The 13,716-nt window shown below is 41.0% G+C and overlaps 1 protein-coding gene across 1 annotated transcript in view; it reads left to right on the forward strand.

The window, feature by feature from the left end:
* Positions 1–13,716, forward strand: part of LOC126267787 (ecdysone-induced protein 78C) — a 659,877-nt gene that overhangs the window by 605,706 nt on the left and 40,455 nt on the right. The window lies entirely within an intron of this gene.

Here is a 13,716-nt window from a genome sequence, read left to right on the forward strand (position 1 = left end):
AGACGCTGTACATACTCCTTCCACCTTTCAGCTTTCCCTTCTTTGCTTAGTACTAGTTCGCCAGTTGAGCACTTGATATTCAAACAGCTGCTTCTCTCTTCCCCAAAGGCCTCTTAAATTTTCTTCTTGGGGATATCTATTTTTCGCCTTGTGAAATATCCTTCTAAATCATTACATTTGTCCTCTAGCCATCCCTGCTTAGCCATTTTGCACTTCCTGTCAGCTTAATTTCTTAGACGTTTGTATTCCCTTTCGCCTACTTCATTTGCTACATTTTTATATTTTCTCCTTTCATCAATTAAATTCAGTATACACAGGGTAGGAAAGCAAACCACGAAAATTTACCTGCAGTGCATATACAGTGTAGTAAGAAGAATAAGTTACACCATAGCCGACAAAAGACGGATGTATTTTAAACTGAAGTTATTGTCCACAGACACCTGCCTCACAGTTGCTGCCTTATGACAGGATGCTTCGCCATGTTGATGCAAACAATCATTCTCTCCAGACTGTTCCTCTACTGTACACCATATACAGTGTTCTAAAATATGTTAATATCCTTTTGAATTTAGTGTTTTCTTAAGCATGGTAAGGAGACCACACCCTACCTATGAAACCCCCCCCCCCCCCCCCTATACTGTAACACCACCTCCTCTGTACTTGACTGTTGGCACTGCACATGATGGCAGATAACGTTCTCGAGGCATCAGGCATTCTCCAAATCCAAATCATTCCTTCAGATTGCTACAGGTATAGCGTGATTCATTACCCCAATCACTTATTTCCAGCCATTCACTATCCAATGATTGCTCTTTTCACCACGTCATGGATTGCTTAACATTGACTACAGAAACAGGTGACTTACGAGTAGCTGCCCGACAATTGTACCCAATTTTTACAACTCCTTGCACACAAGTTTTTACAACCACTATTTGCAATCAGTGATGTGCTTCAGGGAATTCTAATGAGTTGTTGTTGTTTCTGTTTTATGTGCAATTTTTGACAGCCATGTTCTTCAGGTGCTGCAGTTTTTCTGTTATGAACACCTGGTACCTGAACTTCAACAAGACTGTCAACTATTATTGGTCTTGTGTCACTGTATATAGCTAAGATCACTTCCTGGCACCCACAATGCCCTTTGATGTTCTTTTGATATTCTGTGGAATGCAAATTGTTTCAACATTTTCCTGCTCTTTGGATGTGATGGCTGGCAAAATCTTAACAAATTGAGTGCCAGTCCCCAGGCATTTTAAATTGAAACCACCATCCCCATTTATTAGGTTTTCTGATATCTTTATTTTGATGTACTTCTTAATTACACTTTCCTAGAAACTTGCCATTTGCACTGCAGTAGTGGTCTCGCCATATTTCATTTCACGAATGTATTTGAGTCAGCACTCAGTGACAGCTGATTTGCTTGGTTCTTTAGTCAAGTGCATTGCTGATGTTCCTGGCATCTTTACTTGGCTGTCCTGATACTGCACCCCACGTGAGACGCACAACTTTCACATTGAATGTGATACATATGCAGCTTCTGGAGACTTACCTCATCTTTAATATTACATCAAAGACTTTTCATATTAGCTGAAGAGTGAGCGAAATACACTGGATTCCATGTTTTCGTATGAGTCTACCAATCTTTCTGGATACTGGGCTGATATAAGATAGATAAACGATTTTTGGCTTGTGTTCTTCAGTCTCAACCTCTTTCTCAGATATTCTTGATTTTGACTGCTTTGTTCATTCAGTCTGATGATTTCAGTGCCCATTTCCTTGCAACACTATTTGTGAGTGTTCTAAGTCTTTGGCAAGGCTCTCCTTGTATGAAAGTTGTAATGTTGTAATGCCAAAGACTGATCTGTAACGTATACCTGAGGAAATCTAGAAAAGAAGTTTCACCTGTGTGGGAGGTCAGTGTATGAGAAAGATTAAAGTACCAATTTGGACAAAACTTGTCAGAGGTCACCTATAAGGTTGAGGATGGAGACATTACATTGAGGATACAAAATCACAAAGACATTGTCCGTGCCCTATGTATGAAGCCTGTAGTAATACACACCACTCTAGAGGAGTGAGTCATGCCTCTACATCTTCTTACTGATGAATGATACCAAAACACAAGTAATCTGTATAGTACAGTAAGAAAATAATAACATTAAATAACAAATGTATTATAAATGTGCATATATTGTGAGTTGGTTTCCTTTTTTGCGCATGTGGTGAGCCACGTTCAGAGATGATAGAAATTTTCAATGATGGCCAACAGTCACTGTGAGTTATCTGCAGGAAATATCTGCTCACATGCAGCAATAAGTATTCGACGGATCACTATCACACCATAAAGATGCACAGATTTCCTAAGAACTGTTATATCAACAACTTATACATATTCAAATGGATGACAGATGAACTTTTGAAACCGATATTGATCTTGTATGCAGAAGTGTTAACATATCGAATAATGGGAGGTGTTCAATAAGTAATTCAACACTTTTTTTCTCAGTCAGTTTTGGCTGAAAAAATGTAGAATTTGTTGTGGGGCATCATGGAATATTCATACTTCAGCCCCTATAGTTTCATGAAGTTCTGCTAGGTGGTGGCACTATACATAGCCTTCAAAAAGGCATCTGTATTGAAAGTGCACTTCAAGCGGAGAGCTGTCACTGAGCTTCTTTTGGTGGAAAACCAGAGCATTGTAGATATTCATGGGCATTTGCAGAATGCCAATGGAGACCTAGCAGTGAACAAATGCATGGTGAGTTGTAGTGCGAGGCATCTGTCACCATCACAACAAGGCCATGCATGCTGTCCAGCACACACACCCTCAGAAAATTGAAGAAACAAATTCAGCATGTTCATTGCCTCAAAAATGCAAACAAAGTTCTCCTTCTCCATAACAATTCATGGCCTCACACAACTTCGTGCATATGACAGCAGCTCACAAAACTTAAGTGAACTGTTGCTCCTCCATCTAAAGACTAGATATTGCACCTTTTCACTTCCATTTGTTTGGCCTAATGAAGGATGCAGCTCGTGGGGAGCATATGTGGATGGTGGTAAAGTTATTGCTGCAGTAAGACGTTGGTTCCAATGTTGACCAGTGAAGTGGTACTATGCAGGCATACAATCCATTTCAATAAGGTGGTATAAGTCACTCACATTGAACAGAGATTACATTGAAAAATAGCATTTTGTAGCCAAAACAGTGGGGAATGATATATGTATTGGAAACCTGAATAAAACCAATCATAAAAAAATGTGATGCATTATTTAATGAATGCCACTTGTAGTTTGAGTTATCTGTGTATCTAAAGCTTAGGGAAATATATTACTTGTTAAATTGCAAATGGCATAGATAGTTTATTCCTAAAATATGGTGTAAATGAGAATATTATTATTATTATTATTATTATTATTATTATTATTATTTTGAAGGTGTTATTGTAGATTTCGTTATATAGTCCACAAAAACAGCATGGCAAGTATATGGTCAGACTGCTGTTCTATAGATGTAATAACAACCCAACACTTGAAGAAACAGCATTTAACAGATTGTAAATCACACTCTGGAGAGGCATATGCCAGTATGTGGATTTAGGTTGGAAAAGACACACTGTAATTTAATAATAAAATTCAGAAAATCCTAAGCAAGTGGAAATTGTTTCACTCTTGATTCAAAAAATAATGCACAAAAGAAACAGGCAAAAGTTTGTAGTGGGACTAGGTGAATTAATTTTATTAGCGACATTAAAATCGAACCACACCTCATATGTCTCCATTTAATAGCACTTTAACAAGAGAATGAAACAGACATAAAATAAAGAGAAAACATGTCAGCAAGGTGCCCAAGACAGTCATTAAAAATGGAAACCACTTGCACATAGCATTACACTGAACATAACACTACACTTCACAACTCCCCCTTATTATCAGTGATATTTTCTGTTGAATCAGACATGTTCTCCAGACTGGATAACAATGGATTGTGCACAGGTTGCTGATGATACAATAGTGGTAGCCTTCAACATCTCTTAGGGCTGATCTGTGACAGGCAGTGGAGTGGCTGGAGCGTAAGTCCATGGTGTCTGTAGATGAGTCCATACCACTGTAGGGTGTATTGAAACTTGGTTTGAACCTGTCAATGGTGATGGTAATTGGTGTGCATATCACATTGACTTTGAATGTCTTTTCCTCCATATTGATGACATGTAAGGTCTACTATAGTGTGGCTGCAGTAGTGTACAGCCTCATGCCATATGAAAACGGAGTAGCCCCTAGGTAGCCTATCAAAAACAAAAGGATCTGCTGATCCCTTTGAGCAGTGGGGCACAGTCAACAGATTTGTGTACTCAGCTTTTGCACAAAATCTGATGGGTCAGTGCAGTTGTTCGGCATGTTGGCAAAGCACACACCAGCTAGACATATTGACTGACCACAAACAAGTTCAGCATTCATGGCTTTCAGGTCTTCTTTCAGTGATGCACAGACCCAGAAGGACCATAGGCAACATCTCCATCTGCTGCTTTGAGTTGTATCATCGAAGCAACACTTTCAGTTGGCAGCGCATGCATTCAACTAAACCATTCCCTGCCAGGTAGTAAGCTGTAATTCTAATTCACTTCATACCCAGTATGACAGCAAGTGCTTTGAACAGATGGGACTCAAACTGATTTCCCTATTGTGTTTCAATTTGTTTTCAGATTGTGGCAGAGCACAGTCATGAAGGTTTTGGCAATAATGTCAGGGACTGGGAACACCTCAGGCAGTGTGTAAAATGGTCAGTGACTGTAAGGCAGTAGGTGTATCCTTCTGGGGTGGGAGAGTTCCTACAAGATCTAGATGGGCATGTTCAAATCTAAGATCTGGGGAAGAAACATGCCAAGAGGTGACCTAACTTACCAGCTAACTTTATTCTGTTCACAAACGGCCACTCAATGCCACGCATACTGCTTGCAATATTTGTCCATGTGTGGCCAGACAAAAGCTCACTTCACCATACTGGTAGTGGCTCATACTCCAGGCTGTGGTATATTATGTAAAGAGGTGATTGCCTATTGGCAAAAGTCAGTGGACATAAATGGTCATGGTTTTTTAGTGGTGATGTCACAATACAGCAGTGCAGTTGACAATGGCAGTGTAATAAGGTGAACTTATAGGCCTGATGGTTGTGCCCAAAAATCTCATAGCTCACTATCTGATTGTTGTGGTGCAGTGACAGCTTCAAAATCAACTGCATCAGTGATCACTTTGACCTAAGGGAGAGAGCATCAGCTAGCACGTTCAGTTCTCCTTCTGCATGAATAATATTGGTAGTAAATTGTCCAATATAGTCGAGATGCTGCAGCTTAAGTGATGATGCTTTCTCAGAACACTGGTAGAAAGCATATGCTAGTGACTTGTGATCTGTGATGAAAGTGGGCTGCTGTCCCTCCAACAGTTGACAAAATTTCTTAATAGCAGCATACGTAGCATTCAGTTTGTAATCTTAGGTGGATCAGTTCTGTTGAGATGGCAATAACATTTTACTAAAAAAGACTAAGGGCTGCCAGTGTTTGATCTATTTGTTGTTGCAGTGCAGCATCAGTTGCAGTCACAGACACCTCTACCATCAGGGCAAGAGGTGCCTGTGGAACTGGGTGGACTAACAATGTAGCTTCTGTGATGACAGTCCTTAACTTGGTAAACACCATCTCGACCTCACTTTTCCTCTAGAGTTTGTCCTTAGGCTTTGGTGAACCATGCAGAATTTATTCAGTGATGCAGTTAGGAAGGTATGAATGTGAACAAACTCATGTTAAAAATTGATTAAACTATGAGTAAGAAATCATCATAATTCTTTAACTGCCTTAGGCTGCAGAAAATTCAGTATAGCATCTGCTTTCTCTTGTTGTGCCCATATTTCTTACATATTGATAGTATAGCCTAGGAACTGTACTTCAGCTGCTATGGAGACATTTCGATGGGTTGATGAGCAGGCCATGTGCATGAGTGGAGATCTGTCTTCAGTATGGCAGGTGTTCTGCCTCTGAGTTTGACATGACCAGCACATTGTTGATATATACATATAACGAAAGTCTGTCACATGTGACTTCATCCATAAACCATTGAAATATTTGGGCAGCATTGCAAACTCCAAACTGTGTTTGGGCAAATTCCAATAGTCTGAATGTTGTGCAGGTGGTGGTAGTAGCAACATAGTCTGCTGGCACCAGTTTCTGGCAGAATGCATGAACTAAGTCCAACTTAGAAAAGATGTACTTACCACGGACACAGAATGTAAAGTCTTTGATATGCAGTACTGAATTTTGATCTGGAATGGTTCTGGGATTGAGTTGTCTATAGTTGTCTCAGAGACACCATCCTTTATTCTTCTTTGGGACCACATGCAGTGGAGGTACCCAGCTACTTCTCAATATGCAGCAGATTCCTTGTGTAAGCATAGACAAGAATTCTTGCTTAACTACCTTCAGTTTCTGTGGTGCCAAGCAGCATGTTCAAGTGTTAAATGGTGGGCCAGGTGTAGTCAAAATATTGAGTGCTACACAGGTGCTAGTGAGGAAGTCTGGCATGTGATGTCCGGTCACCGTTTGAAGAGATCTATGAATAGAGAATCACCAGTAATCATCATACCGCTGTGTCTTCCACACAATGCCATTGCCCTTGGCTTGCTAGGTTGGTGATTTTGTCAAGATGATGTCAGTGACAGAGGTCAGGCAGGAGACCATAAAACGATAAAAAGTCCACTAATAGTATGGGGTGAGTCATGTCCACTACGATGAACTACCACTGAAGATTACACCATAGGCCTCATTTCAACACCAACGTGTGACAACCATATGTTGTAATCATAGAACCGTAGGCGGAGAAAAGGTGGCAGCCACCACAGTTGTGATGCGGCTGATGGGCAGATGCAAAGACTGAAACATCAGCACTCATGTCTATCTAAAACTATAACTTTGTGCCATGTTCCGTTATAAACAACTAATTGCCAACTGGAGAGTCACCGACTTGCTGCTGGGTTTTCCTGTTTGCATGGCATTCTACAATTCTGCTGCCTCAGACCCGTACTGTTGGTGGTACCAGCAAAATCTTGCTGATCTTGTTAGGATCTTGCCTATAGCCCAAGAACATTCTGGTCCTATGTAAAATCACTAAGCCTGTCAAAGGCTTCTCTCCAGCCACTCATTGACCATTCTGCTATGGCGACAAAAGACAGCAGAGGGATAGCTGAAGTTTTAAATATCTTGTTTAAGAAATCAGTCACGCAGGAAAATTGTACAAATACACTCCTGGAAATGGAAAAAAGAACACATTGACACCGGTGTGTCAGACCCACCATACTTGCTCCGGACACTGCGAGAGGGCTGTACAAGCAATGATCACACGCACGGCACAGCGGACACACCAGGAACCGCGGTGTTGGCCGTCGAATGGCGCTAGCTGCACAGCATTTGTGCGCCACCGCCGTCAGTGTCAGCCAGTTTGCCGTGGCATACGGAGCTCCATCGCTGTCTTTAACACTGGTAGCATGCCGCGACAGTGTGGACGTGAACCGTATGTGCAGTTGACGGACTTTGAGCGAGGGCGGATAGTGGGCATGCGGGAGGCTGGGTGGACGTACCGCCGAATTGCTCAACACGTGGGGCGTGAGGTCTCCACAGTACATCGATGTTGTCGCCAGTGGTTGGCGGAAGGTGCACGTGCCCATCGACCTGGGACCGGACCGCAGCGACGCACGGATGCACGCCAAGACCGTAGGATCCAATGCAGTGCCGTATGGGACCGTACCGCCACTTCCCAGCAAATTAGGGACACTGTTGCTCCTGGGGTATTGGCGAGGACCATTCGCAACCGTCTCCATGAAGCTGGGCTACGGTCCCTCACACTGTTAGGCCATCTTCCGCTCACGCCCCAACATCGTGCAGCCCGCCTCCAGTGGTGTCGCGACAGGCGTGAATGGAGGGACGAATGGAGACGTGTCGTCTTCATCGATGAGAGTCGCTTCTGCCTTGGTGCCAATGATGGTCGTATGCGTGTTTGGCACCGTGCAGGTGAGCGCCACAATCAGGACTTCATACGACCGAGGCACACAGGGCGAACACCCGGCATCATGGTTTGGGGAGCGATCTCCTACACTGGCCGTACACCTCTGGTGATCGTCGAGGGGACACTGAATAGTGCACGGTACATCCAAACCGTCATCCAACCCATCGTTCTACCATTCCTAGACCGGCAAGGGAACTTGCTGTTCCAACAGGACAATGCACGTCCGCATGTATCCAGTGCCACCCAACGTGCTCTAGAAGGTGTAAGTCAACTACCCTGGCCAGAAAGATCTCCGGATCTGTCCCCCATTGAGCATGTTTGGGACTGGATGAAGCGTCGTCTCACGCGGTCTCCATGTCCAGCACGAACGCTGGTCCAACTGAGGCGCCAGGTGGAAATGGCATGGCAAGCCGTTCCACAGGACTACATCCAGCATCTCTACGATCATCTCCATGGGACAATAGCAGCCTGCATTGCTGCGAAAGGTGGATATACACTGTACTAGTGCCGACATTGTACATACTCTGTTGCCTGTGTCTATGTGCCTGTGGTTCTGTCAGTGTGATCATGTGATGTATCTGACCCCAGGAATGTGTCAATAAAGTTTCCCCTTCCTGGGATAATGAATTCACGGTGTTCTTATTTCAATTTCCAGGAGTGTATATTGTCATTTGATTGTCTCACAGACTACCCTATGGAGGACATAGTAATAGGCATCCCTGGCATACAGAAACAAATGAAAGAGTTGAAAGCAAATATGTCACCAGATCCAGATGGAATTCTAGTTTTGTTTTGCAGACAGTACTCTAGGGCATCAGCCCCTTGTTTAGCTTGCATTCACTGTGAATCTCTCAGCCAGGGCAAAGTCCCAAGCAACTTTAAAAAAGCACAGGTGACTCCTGTGTATAAGAAGGGTAAAATAACACACCCACAAAATTAAAGACCAATATTCTTAACATCAATTTGGTGCAGAATTCTTGAACATCATCTCAGTTCAAATATAAAAGATTTTCTTGAGACAGAGAAGCTTCTGTCCATAAATCAGCATAGATTTATAAAGCATCACTTGTGCAAAACTCAGCTTGCCCTTTTCTTGTACAATGGCCCATTTCCTGTCTGATATCCTGTGAGCTATGAACGACGCACAGTTGGCAGATTCCATATTCCCAGATTTCCAGAACGTGTTTGACATGGTGCCCCACTGCAGACTATTAACAAAGTTGAGCATATGGAATAGGTTCCCAGATATGTGAGTAGCTCAAAGATTTCTTAAGTAATAGAACTCCACTTGTAGTCCTTGATGGTGAGTGTTCATCAGAAACAAGGGCATTGTCAGCAGTGCCCAGGGGAAGTGTGGTAGGACCAGTCTTATTCTCTTTATGTATAGATGATCCGACACAGGGTCAATAGCAATCTGCAGCTGTCTGCTGGTGTACATGAAAGTGGCATTGTAGAGGTACTGTAAGAGGATACTAGGTGACTTAGACAAAATTTCTAGTTGGTAAGATGAATGACAGCTTTCTCTAAATGCAGCAGATCATAAGTTAGTGCAGATGAGTAGAAAAAACAAACCTGTAATGTTTGAATACAGGATTAGTAGTGTGCTGCTTGGCACAGTCACATCAGTTAAGTATCTAGGTCTAACATTGCAAAGAAATATGAAATGGAATGAGTGTGTAAGGATGGCAGCAGGGAAGGCAAATGATTAACTACAGTTTGTTAGGAAAATTTTCGGAAAGTGTGGTTCACCTGTAAAGGAGATTGCTTATAGAACACTAATGCCATCCATTCTTTAGTGCTATCTGAGTGTTTGGGAATCTCACCAGATCAAGGTTAAAGGATAATGTCCAAACTGTTCAGAGGTGGGCTATTAGTTCTTCTGCTGCTGCCAAGATACATTTCACATATAGACCATGAAGGTAAGATAAGAGAAATTATAGCTGGTACAGAGGTACATAGACAGTCAATTGTTTTTCCCTCGGACTGATTGTGAATGAACAGGAAAGGAAATGAATAGTAATGGTACACCATTGTGCACCATGTAGTGGCTTGCAGAGTAAGTATGTAGATGTAGATGTAGATGAACACTGCAAGCCCTGTTGTATCACTGAAATCCAGATCAATGCTAGGGGGTTTCCAATACAAGGAACATGAACACCTGTCCAACAGTCACAATTTCTTGACTGAAGTTAACTCCAGCCGAATTTTGCAGTGACCATAGGGATGTGACAACATGACTATGTGAAAATCTGCCAATACCTCTATTCAAAGGACCACTGACTATTTCCAGTTCCAAAGAGGCTATAGGCCTCTCAAAAACTGCAGGTTACCGTTTTGGGAGAAGGGGGAACATTGCCACATGTTGTGCTTTGTCCATTGTGGTGTAGTCTTTATAGATTATGTTAGATTAATCTCAGTTTTCATTCCATAGAGGAAAAAATGAAATGATACTCATGGATGTGTAATATGTCTGAAAGTATAACATAAAAAGCAAAGAATATTTTAATATAATACTCACTTCCCTAATTGTTTACCAGGAGATTGTCAAGCTATGTGAATACGTTACAGTAACTGGAACTGGTAGCATTTACAGAATTAATACACTGCCAGAATGAAACATAGTTATGCAATTTTCATAAATTAATCATAAACAAAATACCTAATCTTGAATGTTGTGACCAGGTGCTTTTAAAACTGAAATCTAACAGACAATTTTACTAAAGCTGGTCTGATAGTCCCTATTAAGCACTCACCTACAGAGCAGGAGTTACCTATCAAAAGGTCTTTCAAACACTGTTTAAACAGTTCTTTAACTGAAACCAAGCTTTTAATGGTTGCTGGAAAATTATTAAAAATGTGTGTTTCTGAGTATTGATATTAGGTTCTTATGTAGATTGTTCTTATTCCTAGTATTGAGCTACTGGTTGGAAATAGACACACATTATTTGCAACACATTTTATTAATGAATAAATGGTTAGAATACCCCAGTTCCTTGAACAGGTTTCTACGTGATGTTCTTGAATTCACACCACGGATGAGTCTTATTGCAAACTTTTGCATCTAAAAAATTTTGCTCAGTTCGAAAGGCTACCCCAAAATGTGATCCAATATAACATAACAGAAAGAAAGTAAGAAAAGTATGCATGTAGTGAGTCTTTCCAAAGTTTTATGACAGTGAATTAGGTTTAAACCATTCATTAATGTTAGTGAAAATTTGATTGGTAGACATTTCTAAATCATTACTTGATTTAAATAAAATAGAAAGAAACATTCCACATGGGAAAAATATATTAAAAACAAAGATTCCATGACTTACCAAGCGGGAAAGTGCCGGTAGATAGGCACAATAAAAAAAACACACAAACACACACACACAAAATTTCGAGCTTTCGCAACCGGCGGTTGCTTCGTCAGGAAAGAGGGAAGGAGAGGGTAAGATGAAAGAATGTGGGTTTTAAGTGAGAGGGTAAGGAGTCATTCCAATCCCGGGAGTGGAAAGACTTACCTTAGGGGGAAAAAAGGATAGGTATACACTCGCGCACACACACACATATCCATCCACACATATACAGACACAAGCAGACATATTTAAAGGCCAACTACCCTCTCCCTTAAAACCCACATCCTTTCATCTTTCCCTCTCCTTCCCTCCTTCCTGATGAAGCAACCGCCGGTTGCGAAAGCTCGAAATTTTGTGTGTGTGTTTGTGTGTTTTTTATTGTGCCTATCTACCGGCGCTTTCCCGCTTGGTAAATCATGGAATCTTTGTTTTTAATATATTCATTACTTGATTTGCTATTTATTGCAATGTTTGTATCATCTTCAAACAGAACAAACTTAGAAACAAAGCAAACTTAGCATCTGGCAACGTAACAGATGAGAGGTCATTAATGTACACAGGAAAAAGCAGAAGACCTATGATGGAACCTTGAGGAAGACCACATGTGATTAATTCCCAACAGCTTCCCAAGCAAGGGATCCCGGGTTCGATTCCCGGTGGGGTCAGGGATTTTCACCTGCCTCGAGATGACTGGGTGTTCGTGTTGTCCTCATCATCTCATCACCATTCACGCAAGTGGCAAAACTGGACTAAGAAAACATTGGGAATTTGTACGGGCACTGATAACCACGCAGTTTAGTGCCCCACAATCCAAACATCTTCGTCGTCATCATCATAATTCCCAACAACACCCTTTGTTTCCTGTTAGTTAGGTAAGACTTCAACCATTTAGCAGCACTGCCAGTGACACCATAATATTCTAATTGACTTAGGAGAATACTGTAACTCACACAGTCAAAGGCTTATTACAGGATGCAGAGAATGCCAGTAGCCTCTAATTTGTTATCTAATGAATTAAGTGCATTCTCATTATATGTTTAAATGGCCTTTCCTATGTTGGAACCCTTAAAGGAACCAAACTGTTACTTGGACAATATATTATTTGCAGATAGATGCTTAAGAAGATGTCTGAACAAAACCTTTTCAAATATTTTTGAAAGAGCCGGCAGAATGTGGGTCGATGACTCAGTATCTGACACATGCAATTTTTCAACAGTTACAATTTGTGATTTTTAGGACTTACTTATTTATGGAGTAATATAATTTCCTGCAACATTCTATGTGTGGATAAATAAGAATATTCTCTGCTTAGACACACAGTTCAGATGCATCTGTATTTTCATATTTGCTCAATAAACATGTTCTCAGTATGATGTGTTATTTCTAGTTGACAACACTACATGCAATACGAAGAGCAATACTGCAATACTGTAAAGTTTCTATCCAGTTATGTGACGTGCAACTGTATTTTACTTGCAGTCTCAACCTTTTTCAGAAATGTTTACTACAAACTTTAACAAGAATATTATCTGTACTGCTATTTCATCCACACCAATTACCATTTAAAACACACACACACACACACACACACACACACACACACACACATACACACACATTCTCTCTCTCTCTCTCTCTCTCTCTCTCTCTCTCTCTCTCTCTCTCCTCTCTAACAAATATTATTCCACTGAAAAAATAGTTGTTCCAATAACACAAGTATTAAACAATAAAAAAGGTATGGACTTCACAGGATGTAACAGGTGTAAGTGCAGATATTTTTATTAGTGACTGAGAATGGTTAACTGAACAACATTATATCAGTATTTATGTCATTTGCTGACTTATAATTACAGCTGTTAGGAACAGTATGTTTTTAGATTGGTTAGTATCTCCAACTACATGTGGCAAGAGCAAGTCATTAATGCTTATTTTCTCCTGGGCAGCAGGTCAGGCATTGAAGTGTGAACGCGTGGATGCAAAACAGTTATCCAATACTGACGGTCATAGTCTACTTAGTATTGCAGTTATGACCATGTAGAAAACATCAGGTAGTAAATTATGATGCATGTTTGTGGGAAGAGTATTCAACGCAGAGAAAAAAACAAGCAACGCACTGATGTGTGTACATATTAAGGTATCACTCATAAAAGTATCTGCACTTATACCCATTACACCCTTTATGTGAACTGTCACACCGTAAAAAATCTTTATTTTGAAATTTAGATTTATTTGTAAGACCTTAAAGGTCTCCCAGCCTGGTGGTTAACACTTCATATACTCCAAATGTCTGTAATAACACATTTAATTGTATACAAGGCCCTCTTTTCTA

This window comes from Schistocerca gregaria, chromosome 4 (genome assembly GCF_023897955.1).
Source record: "Schistocerca gregaria isolate iqSchGreg1 chromosome 4, iqSchGreg1.2, whole genome shotgun sequence".
NCBI classification, from domain to species: domain Eukaryota; kingdom Metazoa; phylum Arthropoda; class Insecta; order Orthoptera; family Acrididae; genus Schistocerca; species Schistocerca gregaria.